We start from the raw sequence: 23,856 nt of genomic DNA, 5'->3' as shown, positions 1-23,856 counted from the left end.
TAATTAAGTAGGTGAAGAAAGTGTTATTGCTTTTAAAATGAAAAACAAAAATGTAAATGAAAGCTAAAAACAAGTTTGTCTTGTTTAATGACATCACTAGAGTACATTAATTAATCATTGGCTATTGAATGTCAAACATTTGGTAATTCTGACACGTAGTCATCAGAGGAAACCTGTTACAATTTCCCATTAGTAGCATTTGCATTACATGAAATTATTTTGCCAAACTAAAATAAATTCGCTAACTGCTTTCAAAATTCGCAATTGGCGAATTTGGCAAGTGCCAGAGCTAGCTCTGCATTTTTTATCTTTCTGTGATTGCACCTTCCCATCATTCTATAACAATGGTTTTTCGTAAATAATTTCAGTTTGGTTTCACAAAAGAAAAAAAGTAAGTGTTTTGGAAATAACAAATACAATTGTTGTGTGCAACTTACAAATCAATCATCTTAGAAATAAATAGTTTGTAGTAAATTCCATAGCATGAAAAAGGGTGTTTTCTGTGGGATAGTTACAGCTTAATAGAGGTGCAGAAATGGAAAATATTTCACTAGCCCGCCAGACCAGAGCTAACTAAAATTTATTAGCCCGCCAGAATTTCTACTAGTCCTCCAGCCTATAGAACAATATATTATAGTTTAACACAGCAAAGGATCTTTTATATGTACACTATCTCACAGACAGGATAGCACATATCACAGCTTTTGGTATAACAGTTGTGGTGCACTGGCTGGAATATATATATGACAAATATATTATTAAAGATGCTTGGTAAGTGATCAAAATAACGATGCAAATGAACGAAATCAAACCCAAACCTTGATTGACAAATCAGTAAATTTTGAAATATTCTGGTAAAGACTAACTTTCTTTCATGTAGATTTCAAAACTCATTATAAAAACACAGACAACATGCTTTGAACAAATACTTTTTAGGAACTAATGACCTTTGACCGGCTCGGTTTCTGGAGAATGAGGCTAAAACAGACCCATTTTCATTGGCCAAAATGGAACAGATGTAGTTATAATGACACCTAAATGTATAGGTGAAAACAGTACCTTTTTTCTTTTCTTCTTTTAAAAAAATTATAGTGCGTCCCAGGGATTGCCTTTTTTCATACTATGGAATTTTAATTTTTACTACAAGTTACTTATTTCTTAGTTCATCAAGATTAGCCTATTTATTTCTGAGCAGACTGTTTTCTAAATTGCACACAAAAATAGTATATTTCTGCTATTACCAAAACGCTTTTAGTTTTCTTCTTACGTTAAACCAAACTGAAATTATTTACAAAAAAACATTTGTGTAGGAGGATGGGATAGACTGGTATAGACATAAGTGCATTTCAATGTATTAGGAAAAACAATGTTACAAAGTTAGAAATGATTAATACAGCTGCTGTTTCATTAAAGATATCATCGTTCACAACTTGTAATGCCGTTTCAGCCAGAACAGGCAAACAGTTGGGGGAGAATCAACTTGGGGGCGAACTGGTACATGGTGTGAACAGGTCAAACTGGGGGCGAACTGACTGGGGTGAACTGCCTTGGGGGCGAAACGTCATGGATTCTGATTTCGCTATAAGTATAACCTGTTTCTTCGGAATGTTACGCTTGCGCAGTTCGGAACTCTGAATTTGTCAATGCGGTACATGAATTGTGTATTTGAACTATTTCATCATTCTGAACAGTTTGTTTGAATGGTATAGAATTTTGGCATGGCTCAGCTGATCTGGAGTCGAGGATTCAATGTTAAAAATAAATAAATAAATACATAAAATAAATTTGCAGTCAGTCAGAAAAAGACTGATCGCCCGTCGGACTGATAGTTGCATTTTTTAACTCGTCCGTCAGAATTTTTACTCGCATTTGGCGAGCCGGTGAGTACTTTCTGCACCCCTGGCGTCACAACGGAGTTGTCTGCCCATATATATTTTTTTCTTTCACAAAAACAAAACCAAGTAAAAATCCTACTAGTAGACGAACACGCTAGACACGTGTAAGAATAAGTACATACAAATAACAAATGAGAAGTAGCATACAACCTATCCATACATGTTAGCAGCCATCCAAATAAAACACCAGACTAAACAAAACTGGGTTACTCTCACGATACACGTTGATACAAATTATCTCCACCTTATAACAACTTCCGCTCTGAATATAGTAACAGGGGGAATCCCCATACTGAATGACAGACTCCAAGCATTTCCCAAGACGAGGACCCACCCGCCTGCTACCGATTTGATCGGGCTGCTGGTGCTCCCTTGCACCTGCCAGTGCAGGCGGCCCCTCCTCTCCCCTCCCCCCACCTTTCCTGTCATGGACGGACAGACGTGCGCTACAACAGCTTGTTCTGAATGTACACGTAAAACCCTATGACATGACATGACAAGACCGTGAAGACCAGGACGCCCACTAAGTATAGGTGATTCTCTAACTTAGGACGGGCATGTCAGATACGGCGGAGCAGGGGTGGGGTTGGAGGTGGCAGTGGAGAGATGCTTGAATTAAAAATATTATTGGCAGAGATGAATTTCACTTGTAGAATGCAGGAAATTGCATTTCAGGACATCTAGTTTTCAAAATTTTACGGGGGAGCATATAGGCCTACCCCCGAACCCCATAGAAAAACTATGCTTTGCGCCCTCGATCTCAGTCTACCTTGCTGGGCACAGTGATTTTAAATTTCATATTAATCAATATATCTTTTCGACTTGGCAAGGTGATGAGAATGGTGAGGTTGCGAACAAACTTCATTCTGTCAAGCCGGTCCTGGGAGAATGGCAGTCCTCCTACAGATGATGCAGGAAGGATGAAGTAGTCTTTAGCCGAGCTCGCTTTGGCCACACATTTGACACATGGATTTATACTAAAGAACGATCCTCCTCAGTGTGAACACTCAGTGTACACTTGACTGTGCGTCACATTTTGGTGGAGTGTAATCATCTGCAGCCGACAAGAATCGATATATTTCTTTTATCTAAATTCCACCTAGAATTATTTTTGAAGTTTTTGAAACATTTTGATTTATATATACGTGTACTAGTATATGTTCTGGGGTGTCGTTAAACATCCATCCATCCATCCATCCATCCATTCATTCATTCAATGCAAATAATGCTGAGTTGAATAAATTGCCATTTCTTATCATGCAGTGATAATGATTTCTCTGGACAGAAAACGAAAACCTTGCGTAACTCAAGCAAAACCCCAACCAATTAACGATTTTAAACTGAAGTACAAATCGCGGTTAACAAATCGTCGATCGATCCATAGATTTATGTTCTCTGCAACCCAAGATATTTCAAAATGTAAAGACAGCAAGGTTAAGATTAGAAACAGTGAAAACCTAATATTGTAATATTATAATTACAATTGCAGTATTGTGGCAACAGGCGATGTACCAACCCAGAAAAAAAGTCTGCTTTTCTTTCTTCTTTTATCCCCTGTGGGAGATATTAAAATGAGCACCTACTGTCCGTCTGGGAATGTTTCCGGAGCACAACTCCAAAACTGTTGAAGATAACTTCATGAAACTTTATACACGTGCTAGGATGGCCAAATTCAATGTTTTCGAAGCACGAGTCTGATACCGTCCAAGATAAATTCACGAAACGTTATACACATGTTAATTTAGTGGTCTAGTAGTTCCTTTTGCTATGAGGGTATTTTAAATTTTGATATTTTTTCTAATACAATGGAATTAATTTGCCAGGATAACCAAATTCACCGTTTGCGTTGCACAAGTCTGAAACCGTTCAAGATAACTTCATAAAACTTTGTACATATATTTATCTAGTGGTATATTCGTGCCTTTTGCTTACGGGTATTTTTATTTTGAGAACAAAAAATTCTGTTACAATGAAAACAGTTTGCCAGGATGACCAAATTCACTGTTTCCAGAACACAAGTCTGAAACTGTTCAAGATAACTCCATGAAACTTTGTTCATAGTTTAAAAATCGACCCTGTTCATCCATTAGATCTTGTATAAATATGATATCATTTTTAATAAAGTTTTCATAATATGTGGGTTTCTGGTCAATAGTTATTTTAGTGTTATACGAAATATTAATTCTGATTATATCATTTATGCTTTCAGCAATTTTGTTTTTGTTGAATTAACCATCAACTATGTAAGACATTTTTCCGAAAATAGTTTTTTTTAATTTCGTAATTTGTATTTTGATAAAATAATCTCCGCATGTAATAAGGTTTTGTACAAATAATTTTGTTGTAACTAATTTTATAATTATTACATTTTTTAAATAAAGGAAGTCCTTAGTCTAGGGGGCCCTCTGGCAGGGGCCCCCGGGGCAATTGCCCCCTTTCCCCCACTTATAAATCCGGCACCGCTTTATTACCCATATGGGCTCAAATATACAGGGTAATATTTTTTCGATCTCTGCACAGTGTGCAGATTGCTTCTGCAGCCACTGATTGACTGGCTTAAAAATCACGACGTTTGGTTGTTTGTTTCCCACGGCCGGAATTCCACTTTGATTCAGATAATATTTCCATTCATGAGTCAGATTACACATACGTTATACGATCTACAAAAAATTTACAGAAAAAAATTGACTCATTTGTTTCATAAACATGAAATGCTCGGGTAAAAGTAAGCCATGTTCTGATAAATATACATTTACATTTTTACTAGATTCCTAGAAATACCAAGGTAATTGCAGATTGGTGATAAATAGAATACTATATTCGTGACCATTCCATACGATTTATCTTACAGCTGGTTTAAAAACATGTCTAGCTCGCTTTCGCTCGTTAGATTATCTAAGATACGGACGTTTTAAGATAAATGGTATCAAACAGCTATTCATCTTATTATTGCTTAATATATTTTACACTTATTTTTACTGATATTCTAAATAAGAAACTAGAAAATAAGCACACTCACACATTCACACACACAACACAGAGACACACACACAGAGGCACACACACACACACACACACACACACACACACACACACACACACACACACACAGAGGCACACACACACACACACACACACAACACACACAGAGGCACACACACACACACACACACACACACACATACAGAGGCACACACACACACACACACACACACACACACACACACACACACACACACACACACACACACAACACACACACACACACACATATACACACACACACACACACACAACACACAGCCGGTTTATCCTAGTAGCACATGTAGCACGTGCTACGGGCCCCGCGCTTCGGGGGCCTCGCGATGATGTGTACATTTATTTCCACCAGGTCATTTTTTCCCCTCTCCCCAAGGGATTGCAAAATATATATCCTGGGAAGAGGACCCCGTTGTTATTTGTGCTACAGGCCCCGCGGATCCGTAAACCGGCTCTGACAACACACACACACACACACACACACACACACACGCGCGCGCGCGCGCACACACAAACACACACACTACACTTTCATACACAAACACACACACACACGCACACACACACGCACACAAACACGCACGCACGCTCACCCCCCCCCCCCCCCCCCACACACACACTAACGCACACAAACACACACACACACACAGTCACACAGATACACTAAATTTCGAATGTTTATGCCATAAACGGGCACTGTGAACACGTTTCAATTGTAGCCAGACGTCAATCCGATAGGACACTTGTGGGATGAGTCGGATGGATACTAGACTGTGTGAACGTCACCCGTAGCGATTCTGCGGGTCAGCGGGTGACCCTTATTTTCTAACTTTATTATCCCCTAGCGACGAGTCGAGGTGACAGATAGCGTCATGACCATACGTACGTATAGACTCATACTCATACGTACGTCTTCACGTCATATCCGATTTTTATGAAACTTCACATAGAGGAGTAGGATCATGATAGCTTGAACGAGTTTGTGTTTTACCTCTCTGCGTCGTCGAAGGCAAATGTCACTTTTTAAAAATATAAATATTAATATGACATCTTACCCGATTTTCATGAAACGTAACAGCATTATTACCGAACATCGAGGTATTTGCAATTTCCGATGCCTTTGTTTTAATTTAGTTCTTTCTCTTTGTACAGTCAAATCTGTGTTAAGCAGCCACCAAAGGGGAAATCAAAACATAGCCTTTCAAAACAGGTGGCTGGTTAATCCAGGTTAGATTATATATTACAGTGTATATTAGATAGTCTGGGAGAATAAAAATGTTGCCTCTTAACGCAAGTGACCGCATAATACAAGTGTCTATTAAAACAGGTTTGACTGTTCGTTATTGCTTTTATTTCACACATTTTATTACTTTAACATCAAAGGTTGAATAATGAAAAAAGAATAGTCAGCATGTACTGGAAGCAAGGAAGAAAGGAAGAAGGAAGGAAGGAAGGAAGGAAGGACGGACGGACGCAACCAACACACATAATTATGGTTCTAGGCTATGACGTCGGACATATGGTTAAGGACCACACAAATGAGAGAGGAAACCCGCTGCCATGAAGGAAAGTGCTATTGTTTCCGATTAGCAGCAAGTGATTATTTATATGCAACATCTCACAGACAAGATAGTACATACGACGCCCTTTGTTACACCCTTTGCGGAACATTGGCTGGAATGAGAAATAGCCCCAATGGGCCCATCGACGAGGATCGATCCTAGACCGACAGCGAATCAGACGAGCGCCTTACCCCTGAGCTACGTCCCGCTCCTCAGCATATATACAGATTCCATTGGGCGCAAGATTCTGGACTGGTGGAAGGCACTCGGGGAGTGCTAACGGTCCATGGTTAGGGGGCACAATACTTGCCTTGTCCCTCAGCATATATACAGATTCCATTGGGCGCAAGATTCTGGACTGGTGGAAGGCACTCGGGGAGTGCTAACTGTCCATGGTTAGGGGGCGCAATACTTGCCTTGCCCCTCAGCATATATACTGATTTCTTTGGATGATCATTGGCCTTCACGTTGAATAGTTAAAGTTTTGTTGAACGACACCGCTAGTGCACATTGATATATTAATCATCGGCTATTGGATGTCAAACATTTGATAATTCTGACACACAGTCATCAGAGGTCACCCGCTACATTTTTTCGTTAGTAACAAGGGATCTTTTACAATGACAGACATGATAGCACATAGCAGTCGTGGTTTACTGGCTGGAACGAGAAATAGCTCAGTGGGCCCATCGACGGGAATCGATCCCAAACCGACCGCGCATCAAGCGAGCGCTTTATCATTCTTAGCATAATATTATATACTGATTTCATTGGTTGATTATTGGCCTTCACTTTGAATAGGAAGGAAGGAAGAAAATGGTTTATTTAACGACGCACTCAACACATTTCACTTCAAGCGAGCACTCAACCGACTGAGCTAAATCCCGCCCTTTGGGTAACTACAGTGTAGGAAAGAAATGTTTTATTTAACGACACACTCAACACATTTTATTTACGGTTATATGGCGTCGGGCGTCGGGTTAAGAACCACACATATATTGAATGAGGAAACCCGCTGTCGCCACTTCATGCGCTACTCTTTTCGATTAGCAGAAAGGGATCTTTTATACGCACCATCCCACAGACAGGATAATATATATCACGGCCTTTGATATGCCAGTCGTGGTGCTCTGGGTAGAACGAGAAATAGCCCAATGGGCCCACCGACGGGGATCGATCCCAGACCGACCGCGCATCAAGCGAACGCTTCACTTTAAATACAAGAAGATATCTACCTTTGATCAAATCAATACAGAAAATTCCAGGTATTGATCTGGTTTTGTTTTCTGAATAACGTTCAGCAATTTACTGATACCAAACTTATTATGCCTTCAGTCGCAGGGGAGGATTCGTGATTTTGTAAAAGAGGGTGGGGTGGGGTTATCACAAAAATATAAAAAAGAACAAATCAGCCGATATCTGTAGGGGGGTTTGAGGGCATGTTCACAAGAACATATTGAGATAATGCTACGCAGAGACGCGTTTTCAGGGCAATTTAGTGATGCATATTGGTGATCAATAGTAATTAAAAATCCCATTTCAAACAGGCGGGGGGGGGGGGGGGGGGGGGGGGCACAATTAACTCCCTGTGGATTCGCTAGTAATCGGCGCAGCACTGCAGGAAATAAAAAAAGAGAAAGACTTTAATGTTTTGTTAATTACAAAATTGATTTCAGTATATCCAGTTTGTTCTCTGACAATGCATCATGCTGAAGCCACAGACAATGATAAGAATATGTACATTAGGCGCCCGACGCTTCTGTCGTAATAGGAATCTGAACTGATATAAAAACGATTGTTCTTGTAGGTCTCATTAGCACATGAATAATCAAATATAGCTTACTCCATGAAAACTCGTTCTAGACAAATGATAACTACAGTTAATAACGTTCCGAACATAACACAGAGCAATCGAATCCCCCCCCCCCCCCCACGCCCCCACATGCTTGTTATTGTAATTGTGTGTGTGTACATGTGTTACGATATTAAATGTAGTTTTACATAACTGTATAAATCAGATTCCTTTACACTTAGCCGATGTGCTGGGGTGTTATTAAACATTCATTCATTCATGTATTGCGATAATAATTGACGAAATGTATGTTTATTTATAATATATTTATATATCCTTAGTTATCAACATCTATTTGCATCAAAATGTAAATTTATGGAAACATTCATTTACAAATGTTATTTTGTTAATTTGAGCCATTAAAAATATATGAGTTGGGCTTGACGTTTTAGTCAGTTCATCACACTTAGCAAGAAATTAATATATAAATATGAAATATTTTGATTTTTTATATAATACATGCATGTGTTTTTTTTATCCTTTCAGTATAAAGTTATATATATACTGTTGGTTAATGTAATCCATCTACTAATAACAACTAATGATATATAATCGTAATACCCACTGGTGCGTATTTAAAATACTTATTGCCATTGTACTGTTTTGCTAAGCTTAAAATAGCTGTTTGTCTACTCACCTGCAGTGATAAAAATAAGCAGAATGTTCCACTTATCCACTGGAAAAGTACGTATAGAAATTTACTTCTCTAATAATATTTCCACTTGTCCAAATAAATGGTTTGTTTTATTCTGTTATTGTCTACTGGACAGCCACTCAGGTACATTTTGCTTGTCCGAGCAAATTTTTACTTGTCAGGACAAACGGACAAGTGTTTACTTTGAACACTGACGTGTAATACATTTAAGTAATGAAACATAAAAAAAAGGTGAAAAATGAAACAATAAATAAATACGTTTAAAAGATCCACTTTGGGATCGATCCCCGTCAGTGGGCCCATTGGACTATTTCTCGCTCCAGCCAGTGCACCACGACTGATACATCCTGTCTATGGGATGATGATATAAAAGTTCCCTTGCTGCTAATCGAAAAGTTAAGCCCATGAAGTGGCGACAGCGGGTTTCATCCCTCAATATCTGTGTGGTCCTTAACAATATGTCCGACGCCATATAACCGTAAATAAAATGTGTTGAGTGCGTCGTTTATACACCATTTCCTTCCTTTAAAAGATTCACCTGCCGAAAAGAAATATCATGGCAACGATATTTGATTTTCTCGTTTAACAGACGACGTTTTATGTTTTGTTTATTACTTGTTTCTTCTTCTTTTTCTTCTTCTTGTTTCTTTTTCTTCTACTACTTATACAAATACAATCTAATTAAGATACTAGTTACATCCCCAGGGGAATTGTTTCTTGGGTATGAATAAACAAAAGTAATAAGATCAAATTGACATCAGAAAACGTCTCGTTTCTTTTAAAGAATGTTCCGATGTTTTAAAAAGCACGAGAAGACTTGTCTGCTCCACTGCAACATGAATAAGCGGTAGTGTTGATTTAAACGTAAAAAGAAAAAGAAACAAGGCAAGCCATGGGCAAAGAGAAATAGAATGACAATATGCTTAGGGAAAGGCAAACGACAAAGACAAAGGGAAGATGAGACAAATATGAAGGCTAGGTAAATCAAGATAAGGTAGAATCGGCCTCGGTGGTGTCGAATTTAAGTCATCGGACTACAGGCTAGTAGGTAGAGGGTGTCATGGTTAAGCCATCGGACTACAGGCTAGTAGGTAGAGGGTGTCGTGGTTAAACCATCGGACTACAGGCTAGTAGGTAGAGGGTGTCGTGGTTAAACCATCGGACTACAGGCTAGTAGGTAGAGGGTGTCGTGGTTAAGTCATCGGACTACAGGCTAGTAGGTAGAGGGTGTCGTGGTTAAGTCATCGGACTACAGGCTAGTAGGTAGAGGGTGTCGTGGTTAAGCCATCGGACTACAGGCTAGTAGGTAGAGGGTGTCGTGGTTAAGCCATCGGACTACAGGCTAGTAGGTAGAGGGTGTCGTGGTTAAGTCATCGGACTACAGGCTAGTAGGTAGAGGGTGTCGTGGTTAAACCATCGGACTACAGGCTAGTAGGTAGAGGGTGTCGTGGTTAAACCATCGGACTACAGGCTAGTAGGTAGAGGGTGTCGTGGTTAAGCCATCGGACTACAGGCTAGTAGGTAGAGGGTGTCGTGGTTAAACCATCGGACTACAGGCTAGTAGGTAGAGGGTGTCGTGGTTAAGCCATCGGACATAGGGCTGGTAGGTAGAGGGTTCACAGCCCGGTACCGGCCTCGGCGGTGTCGTGGTTAAGCCATCGGACATAAGGCTGGTAGGTACTGGGTTCACAACCCGGTACCGGCCTCGGCGGTGTCGTGGTTAAGCCATCAGACATAAGGCTGGTAGGTAGAGGGTTCACAGCCCGGTACCGGCCTCGGCGGTGTCGTGGTTAAGCCATCGGACATAAGGCTGGTAGGTAGAAGGTTCACAGCCCGGTACCGGCCTCGGTGGTGTCGTGGTTAAGCCATCGGACAAATGGCTGGTAGGTAGAAGGTTCACAGCCCGGTACCGGCCTCGGTGGTGTCGTGGTTAAGCCATCGGACATAAGGCTGGTCGGTAGAGGGTTCACAGCCCGGTACCGGCCGGTGGAGTCGTGGTTAAATCATTGGACATAAGGCTGGTAGGTATTGGGTTCACAGCCCGGTACCGGCCTCGGCGGTATCGTGGTTAAACCATTGGACTACAGGCTGGTAGGTAGAGAGTTAAACCAGTTGGACTACAGGCTGATAGGTAGGTAAGAGTTCACAGCTCGAAGGTGTCGTGGTTAAGTACCGGCTTCGGAGGTGTCGTGGCTAAGCCATCGGACATAAGGCTGATAGGTACCGGCCGGTGGAGGGTTAAATCATTCATAAGGCTGGTAAACCCCGTACCGGCCTCATTGGACTACAGGTGTCGTGGTTAAGCCACCGGCTTCGGACGTGGTTAAGCCAGGACTGGTAGGTAGAAGGTTCACAGCCCGGTACCGGCCTCGAAGGTGTCGTGGTTAAGCCATTGGACTACAGGCTGGTAGGTAGAGAGTTCACAGCCCGGTACCGGCCTCGAAGGTGTCGTGGTTAAGCCATCGGACATAAGGCTGGTAGGTAGAGAGTTCACAGCCCGGTACCGGCCTCGAAGGTGTCGTGGTTAAGCCATTGGACATAGGGCTGGTAGGTAGAAGGTTCACAGCCCGGTACCGGCCTCGAAGGTGTCGTGGTTAAGCCATTGGACTACAGGCTGGTAGGTAGAGAGTTCACAGCCCGGTACCGGCCTCGAAGGTGTCGTGGTTAAGCCATTGGACTACAGGCTGGTAGGTAGAGAGTTCACAGCCCGGTACCGGCCTCGAAGGTGTCGTGGTTAAGCCATTGGACATAAGGCTGGTAGGTAGAGAGTTCACAGCCCGGTACCGGCCTCGAAGGTGTCGTGGTTAAGCCATTGGACTACAGGCTGGTAGGTAGAGAGTTCACAGCCCGGTACCGGCCTCGAAGGTGTCGTGGTTAAGCCATTGGACATAAGGCTGGTAGGTAGAGAGTTCACAGCCCGGTACCGGCCTCGAAGGTGTCGTGGTTAAGCCATTGGACTACAGGCTGGTAGGTAGAGAGTTCACAGCCCGGTACCGGCCTCGAAGGTGTCGTGGTTAAGCCATCGGACATAGGGCTGGTGGATAGAGAGTTCACGGCCCGGTACTGGCTCCCACCCAGAGGGAGTTTTTAACGACTCATAATCAACGGGTTGGTGTAAGGTCACTATACCCTCTTCTCTCTCACTAACCACTAACCACTAACCGAACACAAGGTAAGGCAAAACAAGGTAATAGACAGTGCAACATAATGTATATAAATAAATAAATAAACAACAACAGGAGCAACAACAAAAATAATAATAATGAGTTATGTAATTGATGATCTAATGATATTTCCGGAGATAAATGATAAAAAAGAAGTTTCGATTACCGACCTCCCCCATCCCTCGGACCATACTTCACAGGCGCCTGCATCTATGATACTTGAGAAGACGAGAGGGGAGGGTGAAGGGAGGGAACTTTCAATAAACCTCCTCTAGGAGGCGCTGCTGATCCCCTAGACTACCGACCGACTTTATTGACGTCGTTAATGATTTGACGTCACCTGATTGTAAGTTATGGAACCTTTAGGAAGCTTGGTGAGTTTTTGTTTTGGTTTCTTCTTTTTTGCGCGCGCGTGCGTGTGTATAAGTGTTTGTTCACGTGCGTGTGTGTGTGTTTGTGTGTGTGTGTTCGCTTGTGTGTGTGTTTGTGTGTGTGATGTGTAGGTGTTTGTATGTGTGTGGTGTGTTTGTGTGTTTGTGTGTGTGTGTGCGTAGGTGTTTGTGCACGTGTGTGTGTTTATGGATTGGTGTTTGTATGTGTGTAGGTGTTTGTGCACGTGCGTGTGTGTGTTTGTGGGTGGGCGTTTGTGTGTAGGTGGTTTTGTGTGTGTGTGTGTGTGTGTGTGTGTGTATACATGGGTTGGTGTTTGTTATGTGTGTGTAGGTGTTTGTGCACGTGCGTGCGTGTGTTTTCATGTGTGGGTGGGCGTTTGTGTGTAGGTGGTTTTTGTGTGTGTGTTCGCATGGGCGTGGGTGTGTGTTTATAGGTGTTTGTGGTTTGGATGTATCTGTAGGTGTGTGTGTGTGTGTGTGTGTGTGTGTGTGTATATATGTATGTGTGTAGGTGTTTGTGTTTGCAATGACCTTGTCGGTACTAAATATGACGTCATCAAGATTTGGCAAGCACCAAAATGACGTTTAAAGTGCGTTTACGGCTCTGTTTTTGGTGTTAAATTTATAACAAAATGTCATTTTAATGCAGTTCATTATAGATTTTGTAGCAGAATAAAAATAACTTTTGTTTTTGAAAATTATCTATGAATGTGATTAAATTACAAAGCTATTGCAATTCTCAGAACAGTGCGTAAAGTGGTTTTCATCGTTTCTTTACAGGTTGGCCTTTATAGGCTTTTAGAGAAAAAATACCTAAGGTAATAAATAGAATAACAAACTCGGTACCAGTTATCAAATTGTTATCCTCTATATATAAACCATCGCGTTGCCCTCCCCCCGCTTCCTACGCCAGTTTTGTTTAGTGGATATGCATGTTGCGGTATTTGAACGTTGGGTTTGTTTGTTTGTTCATTTGTTTATTTATTTATTTGTGTTTTTTTTCTTCTCAATTATTATTTCTTTACAAAATATATATAAGTTGCGGATTCCCTAGGCAACCGACCGACTTTGTTGACGTCATCAAATATTTGACGTCACATGATTGTTTACGGAGTTTATGGAACCGTTTGAAAGCTTGGTGAGGTTTTATTTTGGCAACCCATGTTATGTACAACCCCTGCAATTAAGAAAATGACCACGGCAAATAATGTGGCGTGGAAAAATAGTGTCCACGGCATTTTCCACGGCAATTTTACCGTTAACATGTTTGCAACTCTGGATTGTAAGTAAATTTGAACGATGAGTTTGTTATTTGCCTTGTTTGCCAATATGCCGTAATATTTATTTATACCAGTGACACAACAGTTGACACGCGAATGACACATGCACGATCAAGAACAATGGGGTTGGTAGGGGATGACAATTTATCATATATACCGTAGTCAGTCCGCAGTGACCAAGACCGAATGCCACCCTTTGAAGCCCAAGTAAATCGGTAATTTGTTTATTAGTATTTTTTTTGGATTAGGCGACTCGGCACCACAAAAGGGTTGTATATTTTTGGATTAGACGACTCAGCACCACAAAAGGGTTGTATATTTTTGGATTAGGCGACTCGGCACCACAAAAGGGTTGTATATTTTTGGATTAGGCGACTCGGCACCACAAAAGGGTTGTATATTTTTGGATTAGGCGACTCGACACCACAAAAGGGTTGTATATTTTTGGATTAGGCGACTCGGCACCACAAAAGGGTTGTATATTTTGGATTAGGCGACTAGGCACCACAAAAGGGTTGTATATTTTTGGATTAGGCGACTCGGCACCACAAAAGGGTTGTATATTTTTGGATTAGGCGACTCGGCACCACAAAAGGGTTGTATATTTTTGGATTAGGCGACTCGACACCACAAAAGGGTTGTATATTTTTGGATTAGGCGACTCGGCACCACAAAAGGGTTGTATATTTTGCCTATATAAATGATGGAGAAATGTTGATTAAACTATCAGAACGATCTCTCTCTCTATATGTATATGTATAACTATCAGAACGATCTCTCTCTCTCTATATGTATATGTATAACTATCAGAACGATCTCTCTCTCTATATGTATATGTATAACTATCAGAACGATCTCTCTCTCTCTATATGTATATGTATAACTATCAGAACGATCTCTCTCTCTCTATATGTATATGTATAACTATCAGAACGATCTCTCTCTATATGTATATGTATAACTATCTCACCATGAGGACGGTCATAACACACCAAGTGACCTGCATGTTGAGCATTTTACTGAAAATAAAACACCTGTAACGCACCATAGCCACGGTTAAAAGATGTGTAAGCTATCACCTCCTGCGATCCAGTGGTCCTTGCAATGCACGTGCTATGAACAGTCAACCAATTGCTAAGAAATAAAAAGAAAGAAATGTTTTATTTAACGACGCACTCAACACATTTTATTTCGGTTATATGGCGTCAGACCACACATATATTGAGAGAGGAAACCCGCTGTCGCCACTTCATGGCTACTCATTTAGATTAGCAGCAAGGGATCTTTTATATGGACCATCCCACAGACAGGGTAGTACTTACGACGACCTTTGATATACCAGTCGTGGTGCACTAGCTGGAACGAGAAATAACCCAATGGGTCCACCGACGGGAATCGATCCAACACCGACCGCGTGTCGAGCGAGCGCTGTACCACTGGGCTAGGTCCTGCCCTCAATCGAGTTCAATGACCAAGTTAGAACTCGCTTGATGCTGGGAATTTACAAGTATTTTCGGTCATGTTCGATGGCACTATGATTCAGATACTTAGTAATAACGGTGCAGTTAGTTTTTATATTTATGTTTAATCTTGTTTTCAGCTCACAAAGTATATCTTATTTTTTAACAATAACGAAAAATTAGATCTTGGAAAAAAAAAATATCCAAAATAGTCCACGGCAAACAAAATGCCGCAGCGAAGGAAAACTCCGCGGCAATCTCCACGGCATTGCCGATTGTCGCGGACAATTGCAAGGGTTGCATTATGTATGTATGTATGATTTTTATTAAATTTGATAGATTTAAAAGAAGAAAGGTTTGATGGGCGGGGGGCGGGGGCATGCACCCCGCCCCCCTCCCCGCTACGCAACTGACACGGTGACACATATATGAATAACCTCATATTACACCCAGTGACTGTAAAACATTACTTTAGCCTCAGCGACGAGTTCGTCCGAACACCCCTAACCTTCCCAGCCTGCTAGACTAGACGAATTTTCCAAAAAGATACATAGAAATGAAACATTAGGCATTGTTTGGTAGAAGTCGGTAACAAGCAAATTCTATATCACTTGGATGTGCTAATTACAACTCTGCTTGTTACCAAACTATCATTTGTGATTTAAATCCTCTGATTAACGAAATTCAAATTGGCATCAAAATTTAGTTTTTTCTTCTCGTATTCTGTCTTTGTAGAAAATTACGTTTGGCAATGTTGTTACATTTACATCCAAGTTTCTAGTGCTATTGACATGTCTTCCAAACGTAACGGTTAACTGACTTCATAAACAGTATCAGATTAGTTCAATTTCTCAACTCAACAGTGTTCATTCCAAAGTTTAAGATAGTAGTTCAAGAACTTGTTATAAAAGAAGTAGTGTCACACCCTGTGAGTGCACGAAACGGCAGGTGAGATGCTATCGCTTCAATAGGTAACTGATCGAAGATGTTAATTATGTTCGCTTATTTGCTGTGCCCGACATCATCCAAAGTGATTTGGCATGAAAAACGAGTAAAATATGACACAAGCAGTAAAAGAACACCCGTATCCCTTGTAAATACAACAATATTGCTACATGGCATTTTTATGCTTTTCCATTCAGGACTTGCTCAGTTGTATTAAGACCAGGAATGCCACTTTCAACCCATTCTTCTGTAAGCCCCGATCCACTGATATGTTTCCAATAACTCTCTGAAAAACATGGATGTGTGAAGACCACCAAGACCACCAACACGCGGTATAATCTTATTATTGTACTCTGGGATAGCCCATTTGAGCTAAACCAACGTGCAATACAGAGCTTGGTCCACGGTGACCACTGTATACTGTTGCCACTGGTGTGACATGTTTATAAATCCTATTCCGGTATTTCAGGATATTTTAATGTTTGTAACAGGTCCCTCACCTTGGTGGTACGGTACATATTATGAGTCATTACAAACACTGGAATATCGCAAAATAATTTATATGTGTAGAATATGGATATTCTTAACAAGACATTGTAGGTAATGTGTTTAAGGGCCAAAAACGCTATATTAGCAGAACATGGGTTACAATCCTACGCTATCAGTGGCAGTCGTCCTAAACTAAGGTAATTGTCTTCAAACTGTTGTTAGATTGATTATATATTCACAGACGTTTCCATTTGATTATGAACCTAAAATGTTGAAAATAAAAGGCCATGTACACAATGCTATTAAAATAATTTAAATGGTAGCGGACATCTTGTTTCTTATGTTATTGCAGCCAAAATAAATGAAAATTCAGCTTGGTAACAACCATTTTTAGATTCAGCATACTCGAATTATGTAAAATAGCTACGGCAGTTACTTCTACCACAAAATGCTTCCAGCTTTTACATTTTTTGAAAACTCGTCCAGTCTATATGCTGTGTGCATGCGTGCGTGTATGTGCGTGTGTGTTTGTGTCGGCGTGTACGCAGGGCTCGAAATTAATCAGGACAGTATGGAGGCCGAAAACTAAATATTGAGGCACAACATTTTCATTTACAGTGGCCCAAAGTTGCTTTAGGTAGCTCAAACGCGAAATATTCATATTTCAGGTTTGTTTTAATAATTGAAAATGTTTAATTATTATTATTTTTTTTAAAATAGGAAAATCAAGCATAAGTAAGCATGTAAAGTTTGTTTAGTTCTAATCACTGATTTCTGTTTGCTCACATTCATCATCATCATCTTCTTGTTTTCTGGCACAGTTTGTTCAGTTCTCATTACCAGTTTGTGTTACAATTTGTTCAGTTCTCATTTCCAGTTTGTGTTATAATTTGTTCATTTCTCGTTACCAGTTTGTGCCATAATTTGTTCTGTACTCATTACCAGTTTGTGTTACAGTTTGTTCTGTACTTATTACCAGTTTGTGTTATAATTTCTTCTGTACTCATTACCAGTTTGTGTTACAGTTTGTTCTGTACTTATTACCAGTTTGTGCTATAATTTGTTCTGTACTCATTACCAGTTTGTGTTACAGTTTGTTCTGTACTTATTACCAGTTTGTGCTATAATTTGTTCTGTACTTATTACCAGTTTGTGCTATAATTTGTTCTGTACTCATTACCAGTTTGTGTTACAGTTTGTTCTGTACTCATTACCAGTTTGTGTTACAGTTTGTTCTGTACTTATTACCAGTTTGTGCTATAATTGCTTCTGTACTCATTACCAGTTTGTGTTACAGTTTGTTCTGTACTTATTACCAGTTTGTGCTATAATTTGTTCTGTACTCATTACCAGTTTGTGTTACAGTTTGTTCTGTACTTATTACCAGTTTGTGCTATAATTTGTTCTGTACTCATTACCAGTTTGTGTTACAGTTTGTTCTGTACTCATTACCACTTTGTGTTACAGTTTGTTCTCTACTTATTACCAGTTTGTGTTACAGTTCGTTCTGTACTTATTACCAGTGTGTGCTACCATTTGTTCTGTACTCATTACCAGTTTGTGTTACAGTTTGTTCTGTACTTATTACCAGTTTGTGTTACAGTTCGTTCTGTACTTATTACCAGTGTGTGCTATAATTTGTTCTGTACTCATTACCAGTTTGTGTCACAGTTTGTTCTGTACTCATTACCAGTTTGTGTTACAGTTTGTTCTCTACTCATTACCAGTTTGTGTTACAATTTGTTCTGTTCTCTTTACCAGTTTGTGTTATAATTTGTTCAGTTCTCGTTACCAGTTTGTGTTATAATTTGTTCAGTTCTCGTTACCAGTTTGTGCTATAATTTGTTCTCTACTCATTACCAGTTTGTGTTACAATTTGTTCTGTTCTCATTACCAGGTTGTGTTATAATTTGTTCATTTCTCGTTACCAGTTTGTGCTATAATTTGTTCTGTACTCATTACCAGTTTGTGTTACAGTTTGTTCTGTACTTATTACCAGTTTGTGCTATAATTTGTTCTGTACTCATTACCAGTTTGTGTTACAGTTTGTTCTGTACTTATTACCAGTGTGTGCTACCATTTGTTCTGTACTCATTACCAGTTTGTGTTACAGTTTGTTCTGTACTTATTACCAGTTTGTGTTACAGTTCGTTCTGTACTTATTACCAGTGTGTGCTATAATTTGTTCTGTACTCATTACCAGTTTGTGTCACAGTTTGTTCTGTACTCATTACCAGTTTGTGTTACAGTTTGTTCTCTACTCATTACCAGTTTGTGTTACAATTTGTTCTGTTCTCTTTACCAGTTTGTGTTATAATTTGTTCAGTTCTCGTTACCAGTTTGTGTTATAATTTGTTCAGTTCTCGTTACCAGTTTGTGCTATAATTTGTTCTCTACTCATTACCAGTTTGTGTTACAATTTGTTCTGTTCTCATTACCAGGTTGTGTTATAATTTGTTCATTTCTCGTTACCAGTTTGTGCTATAATTTGTTCTGTACTCATTACCAGTTTGTGTTACAGTTTGTTCTGTACTCATCACCAGTTTGTTCTGTACTCATTACTAGTTTGTGTTACAGTTTGTTCTGTACTCATTACCAGTTTGTGTTAGTTTGTTCTGTACTCATTACCAGCTTGTGTTATAATTTGTTCAGTTTTCATTAGCAGTTTGTGTTACAATTTGTTCAGTCCTCGTTACTAGTTTGTGTTATAATTTGTTCAGTTCTCTTTACCAGTCTGTGTTATAATTTGTTCAGTTCTCATTACCAGTTTGTGTTACAATTTGTTCAGTTCTCATTACCAGTTTGTGTTATAATTTGTTCATTTCTCGTTACCAGTTTGTGCTATAATTTGTTCTGTACTCATTACCAGTTTGTGTTACAGTTTGTCCTGTACTCATTACCAGTTTGTATTACAGTTTGTTTTCTGTACCTATTACCAGTTTGTGTTAGTTTGTTCTGTACTCATTACCAGTTTGTGTTATAATGTGTTCAGTTCTCGTTACCAGTTTGTTTTATAATTTGTTCAGTTCTCATTAGCAGTTTGTGTTACAATTTGTTCTGTTCTCATTACCAGTTTGTGTTATAATTTGTTCATTTCTCATTACCAGTTTGTGCTATAATGTGTTCTGTACTCATTACCGGTTTGTGTTGCACTTTGTTCTGTACTTATTTCCAGTTTGTGTTAGTTTGTTCTGTACTCATTACCAGTTTGTTTTCTGTACTTATTTCCAGTTTGTGTTAGTTTGTTCTGTACTCATTACCAGTTTGTGTTATAATTTGTTCAGTTCTCGTTACCAGTTTGTGTTATAATTTGTTCAGTTCTCATTACCAGTTTGTGTTATAATTTGTTCAGTTCTCATAAGCAGTTTGTGTTACAATTTGTTCAGTTCTCGTTACCAGTTTGTGCTATAATTTGTTGTCTACTCATTACCAGTTTGTGTTACAATTTGTTCTGTTCTCATTACCAGTTTGTGTTATAATTTGTTCATTTCTCGTTTCCAGTTTATGCTATAATTTGTTCAGTTCTCGTTACCAGTTTGTGTTATAATTTGTTCAGTTCTCGTTACCAGTTTGTGTTATAATTTGTTCAGTTCTCGTTATCAGTTGTGTTATAATTTGTTCAGTTCCCGTTACCAGTTTGTGTTATAATTTGTTCAGTTCTCTTTACCAGTCTGTGTTATCATTTGTTCAGTTCTCATTACCAGTTTGTGTTATAATTTGTTCATTTCTCGTTACCAGTTTGTGCTATAATTTGTTCTGTACTCATTACCAGTCTGTGTTACAGTTTGTCCTGTACTCATTACCAGGTTGTATTACAGTTTGTTTTCTGTAACTATTACCAGTTTGTGTTAGTTTGTTCTGTACTCATTACCAGTTTGTGTTATAATGTGTTCAGTTCTCGTTACCAGTTTGTTTTATAATGTGTTCAGTTCTCGTTACCAGTTTGTGCTATAATTTGTTCTGTACTCATTACCAGTTTGTGTTACAATTTGTTCAGTTCTCATTACCAGTTTGTGTTACAATGTGTTCTGTTCTCATTACAAGTTTGTGTTATAATTTGTTCATTTCTCGTTACCAGTTTGTGCTACAATTTGTTCTGTACTCATTACCAGTTTGTGTTACAGTTTGTTCTGTACTCATTACCAGTTTGTGTTACAGTTTGTTCTGTACTCAATACCAGTTTGTCTTAGTTTGTTCTGTACTCATTACCAGTTTGTGTTATAATTTGTTGAGTTCTCGTTAGCAGTTTGTGTTACAATTTGTTCAGTTCTCGTTACTAGTTTGTGTTATAATTTGTTGAGTTCTCGTTACCAGTTTGTGTTACAGTTTGTTCTGTACTCATTACCAGTTTGTTCTGTACTCATTACTGGTTTGTGTTACAGTTTGTTCTGTACTCATTACAGTTTGTGTTAGTTTGTTCTGTACTCATTACCAGTTTGTGTTACAATTTGTTCAGATCTCATTGCCAGTTTGTGTTACAATTTGTTCAGTTCTCTTTACCAGTTTGTGTTATAATTTGTTCAGTTCTCGTTACCAGTTTGTGTTATAATTTGTTCAGTTCTCGTTACCAGTTTCTGTTATAATTTGTTCAGTTCTCGCTTCCAGGTTGTGCTATAATTTATTCTGTTCTCATTACCAGTTTGTGTTAAAACTTGTTCAGTTCTCATTACCAGTTTGTGTTATAATTTGTTCATTTCTCGTTGCCAGTTTGTGTTATAATTCGTTCAGTTCTCATTACTAGTTTGTGTTATAATTTGTTCAGTTCTCATTACCAGTTTGTGTTATAATTTGTTCAGTTCTCATTAGCAGTTTGTGTTACAATTTGTTCTGTTCTCATTACCAGTTTGTGTTATAATTTGTTCATTTCTCGTTACCAGTTTGTGCTATAATGTGTTCTGTACTCATTACCGGTTTGTGTTACAGTTTGTTCTGTACTTATTACAAGTTTGTGTTAGTTTGTTCTGTACTCATTACCAGTTTGTGTTATAATTTGTTCAGTTCTCGTTACCAGTTTGTGTTATAATTTGTTCAGTTCTCATTACCAGTTTGTGTTATAATTTGTTCAGTTCTCATTAGCAGTTTGTGTTACAATTTGTTCAGTTCTCGTTACCAGTTTGTGCTATAATTTGTTGTCTACTCATTACCAGTTTGTGTTACAATTTGTTCTGTTCTCATTACCAGTTTGTGTTATAATTTGTTCATTTCTCGTTACCAGTTTATGCTATAATTTGTTCAGTTCTCGTTACCAGTTTGTGTTATAATTTGTTCAGTTCTCGTTACCAGTTTGTGTTATAATTTGTTCAGTTCTCGTTACCAGTTGTGTTATAATTTGTTCAGTTCCCGTTACCAGTTTGTGTTATAATTTGTTCAGTTCTCTTTACCAGTCTGTGTTATCATTTGTTCAGTTCTCATTACCAGTTTGTGTTATAATTTGTTCATTTCTCGTTACCAGTTTGTGCTATAATTTGTTCTGTACTCATTACCAGTCTGTGTTACAGTTTGTCCTGTACTCATTACCAGGTTGTATTACAGTTTGTTTTCTGTAACTATTACCAGTTTGTGTTAGTTTGTTCTGTACTCATTACCAGTTTGTGTTACAGTTTGTTCTGTACTCATTACCAGTTTGTGTTATAATTTGTTCAGTTCTCGTTACCAGTTTGTGTTATAATTTGTTCAGTTCTCGTTAGCAGTTTGTGCTATAATTTGTTCTGTACTCATTACCAGTTTGTGTTACAATTTGTTCTTTTGTCATTACCAGTTTGTGTTATAATTTGTTCATTTCTCGTTACCAGTTTGTGCTATAATTTGTTCTGTACTCATTACCAGTTTGTGTTACTGTTTGTTCTGTACTCAATACCAGTTTGTGTTAGTTTGTTCTGTACTTATTACCAGTTTGTGTTATAATTTGTTCAGTTCTCGTTAGCAGTTTGTGTTACAATTTGTTCAGTTCTCGTTACTAATTTGTGTTATAATTTGTTCAGTTCTCTTTACCAGTCTGTGTTATAATTTGTTCAGTTCTCGTTACCAGTTTGTGTTACAGTTTGTTCTGTACTCATTACCAGTTTCTTCTGTACTTATTACTAGTTTGTGTTACAGTTTGTTCTGTACTCATTACCAGTTTGTGTTAGTTTGTTCTGTACTCATTACCAGTTTGTGTTATAATTTGTTCAGTTCTCATTAGCAGTTTGTGTTACAATTTGTTCAGTTCTCGTTACTAGTTTGTGTTATAATTTGTTCAGTTCTCTTTACCAGTCTGTGTTATAATTTGTTCAGTTCTCATTTCCAGTTTGTGTTATAATTTGTTCATTTCTCGTTACCAGTTTGTGCTATAATTTGTTCTTACTCATTACCAGTTTGTTTTACAGTTTGTCCTGTACTGATTACCAGTTTGTATTACAGTTTGTTCTGTACCTATTACCAGTTTGTGTTACAATTTGTTCTGTACTCATAACCAGTTTGTGTCACAGTTTGTTCTGTACTCATTACCAGTTTGTGTTACAGTTTGTTCTGTACTCATTTCCAGTTTCTGTTGAAGTCTGTTCTGTACTCATTACCAGTTTATTGTACGTTTTGTTCAGTTTTCATTATCACTTGGTGTTACTGTTAGTTCTGTTTTCATTATCAGTTTGTTACAGTTTGTTCTGTTCTCACTATCAGCTTGCGTTTGTTCTGTTCTTTCTCGTTACTACTTTGTGTTAAAATTTCTTCAGTTCTCGTTACAAGTTTGTGTTACAGTTTTTTCAGTTCACGTTACCAGTTTGTGTTATAGTTTGTTCAGTTCTCATTACCAGTTTGTGTTACAGTTTGTTCAGTTCTCATTACCAGTTTGTGTTACAGTCTGTTCTGTACTCATTACCAGTTTGTGTTAGTTTGTTCTGTTCTCATTACCAGTTTATTGTACATTTTGTTCAGTTTTCATTATCACTTTGTGTTACTGTTAGTTCTGTTTTCATTATTAAGTTGTTACAGTTTGTTCTGTTCTCACTATCAGCTTGCGTTTGTTCTGTTCTTTCTCGTTACTACTTTGTGTTAAAATTTCTTCAGTTCTCGTTACAAGTTTGTGTTACAGTTTTTTCAGTTCACGTTACCAGTTTATGTTATAGTTTGTTCAGTTCTCATTACC

The 23,856-nt window shown here is 38.7% G+C and overlaps 1 protein-coding gene across 7 annotated transcripts in view; it reads right to left on the bottom strand.

The window, feature by feature from the left end:
- LOC121377049 (transmembrane protein 241-like) overlaps positions 1-23,856 on the bottom strand; it is a 135,220-nt gene that overhangs the window by 24,762 nt on the left and 86,602 nt on the right. The window contains exon 1 of one of the 7 annotated variants that reach the window (XM_041504905.1): positions 14,885-14,948. The exons of 3 other annotated variants lie outside the window; for them this stretch is intronic. The gene's annotated coding sequence lies outside the window, so the exon portion shown is untranslated. Of the gene's footprint in view, positions 1-2,045; positions 2,162-12,337; positions 12,359-14,884; positions 14,949-23,856 lie in introns of those variants that run through there. 3 more of the 7 variants (XM_041504906.1, XM_041504899.1, XM_041504901.1) reach the window with 3 other exon arrangements.

This window comes from Gigantopelta aegis, chromosome 7, assembly GCF_016097555.1.
Source record: "Gigantopelta aegis isolate Gae_Host chromosome 7, Gae_host_genome, whole genome shotgun sequence".
NCBI classification, from domain to species: Eukaryota; Metazoa; Mollusca; class Gastropoda; order Neomphalida; family Peltospiridae; genus Gigantopelta; species Gigantopelta aegis.
Note: the sequence above shows the minus strand (reverse complement) of the source record. Positions and strands in the feature narration are given on the sequence as shown.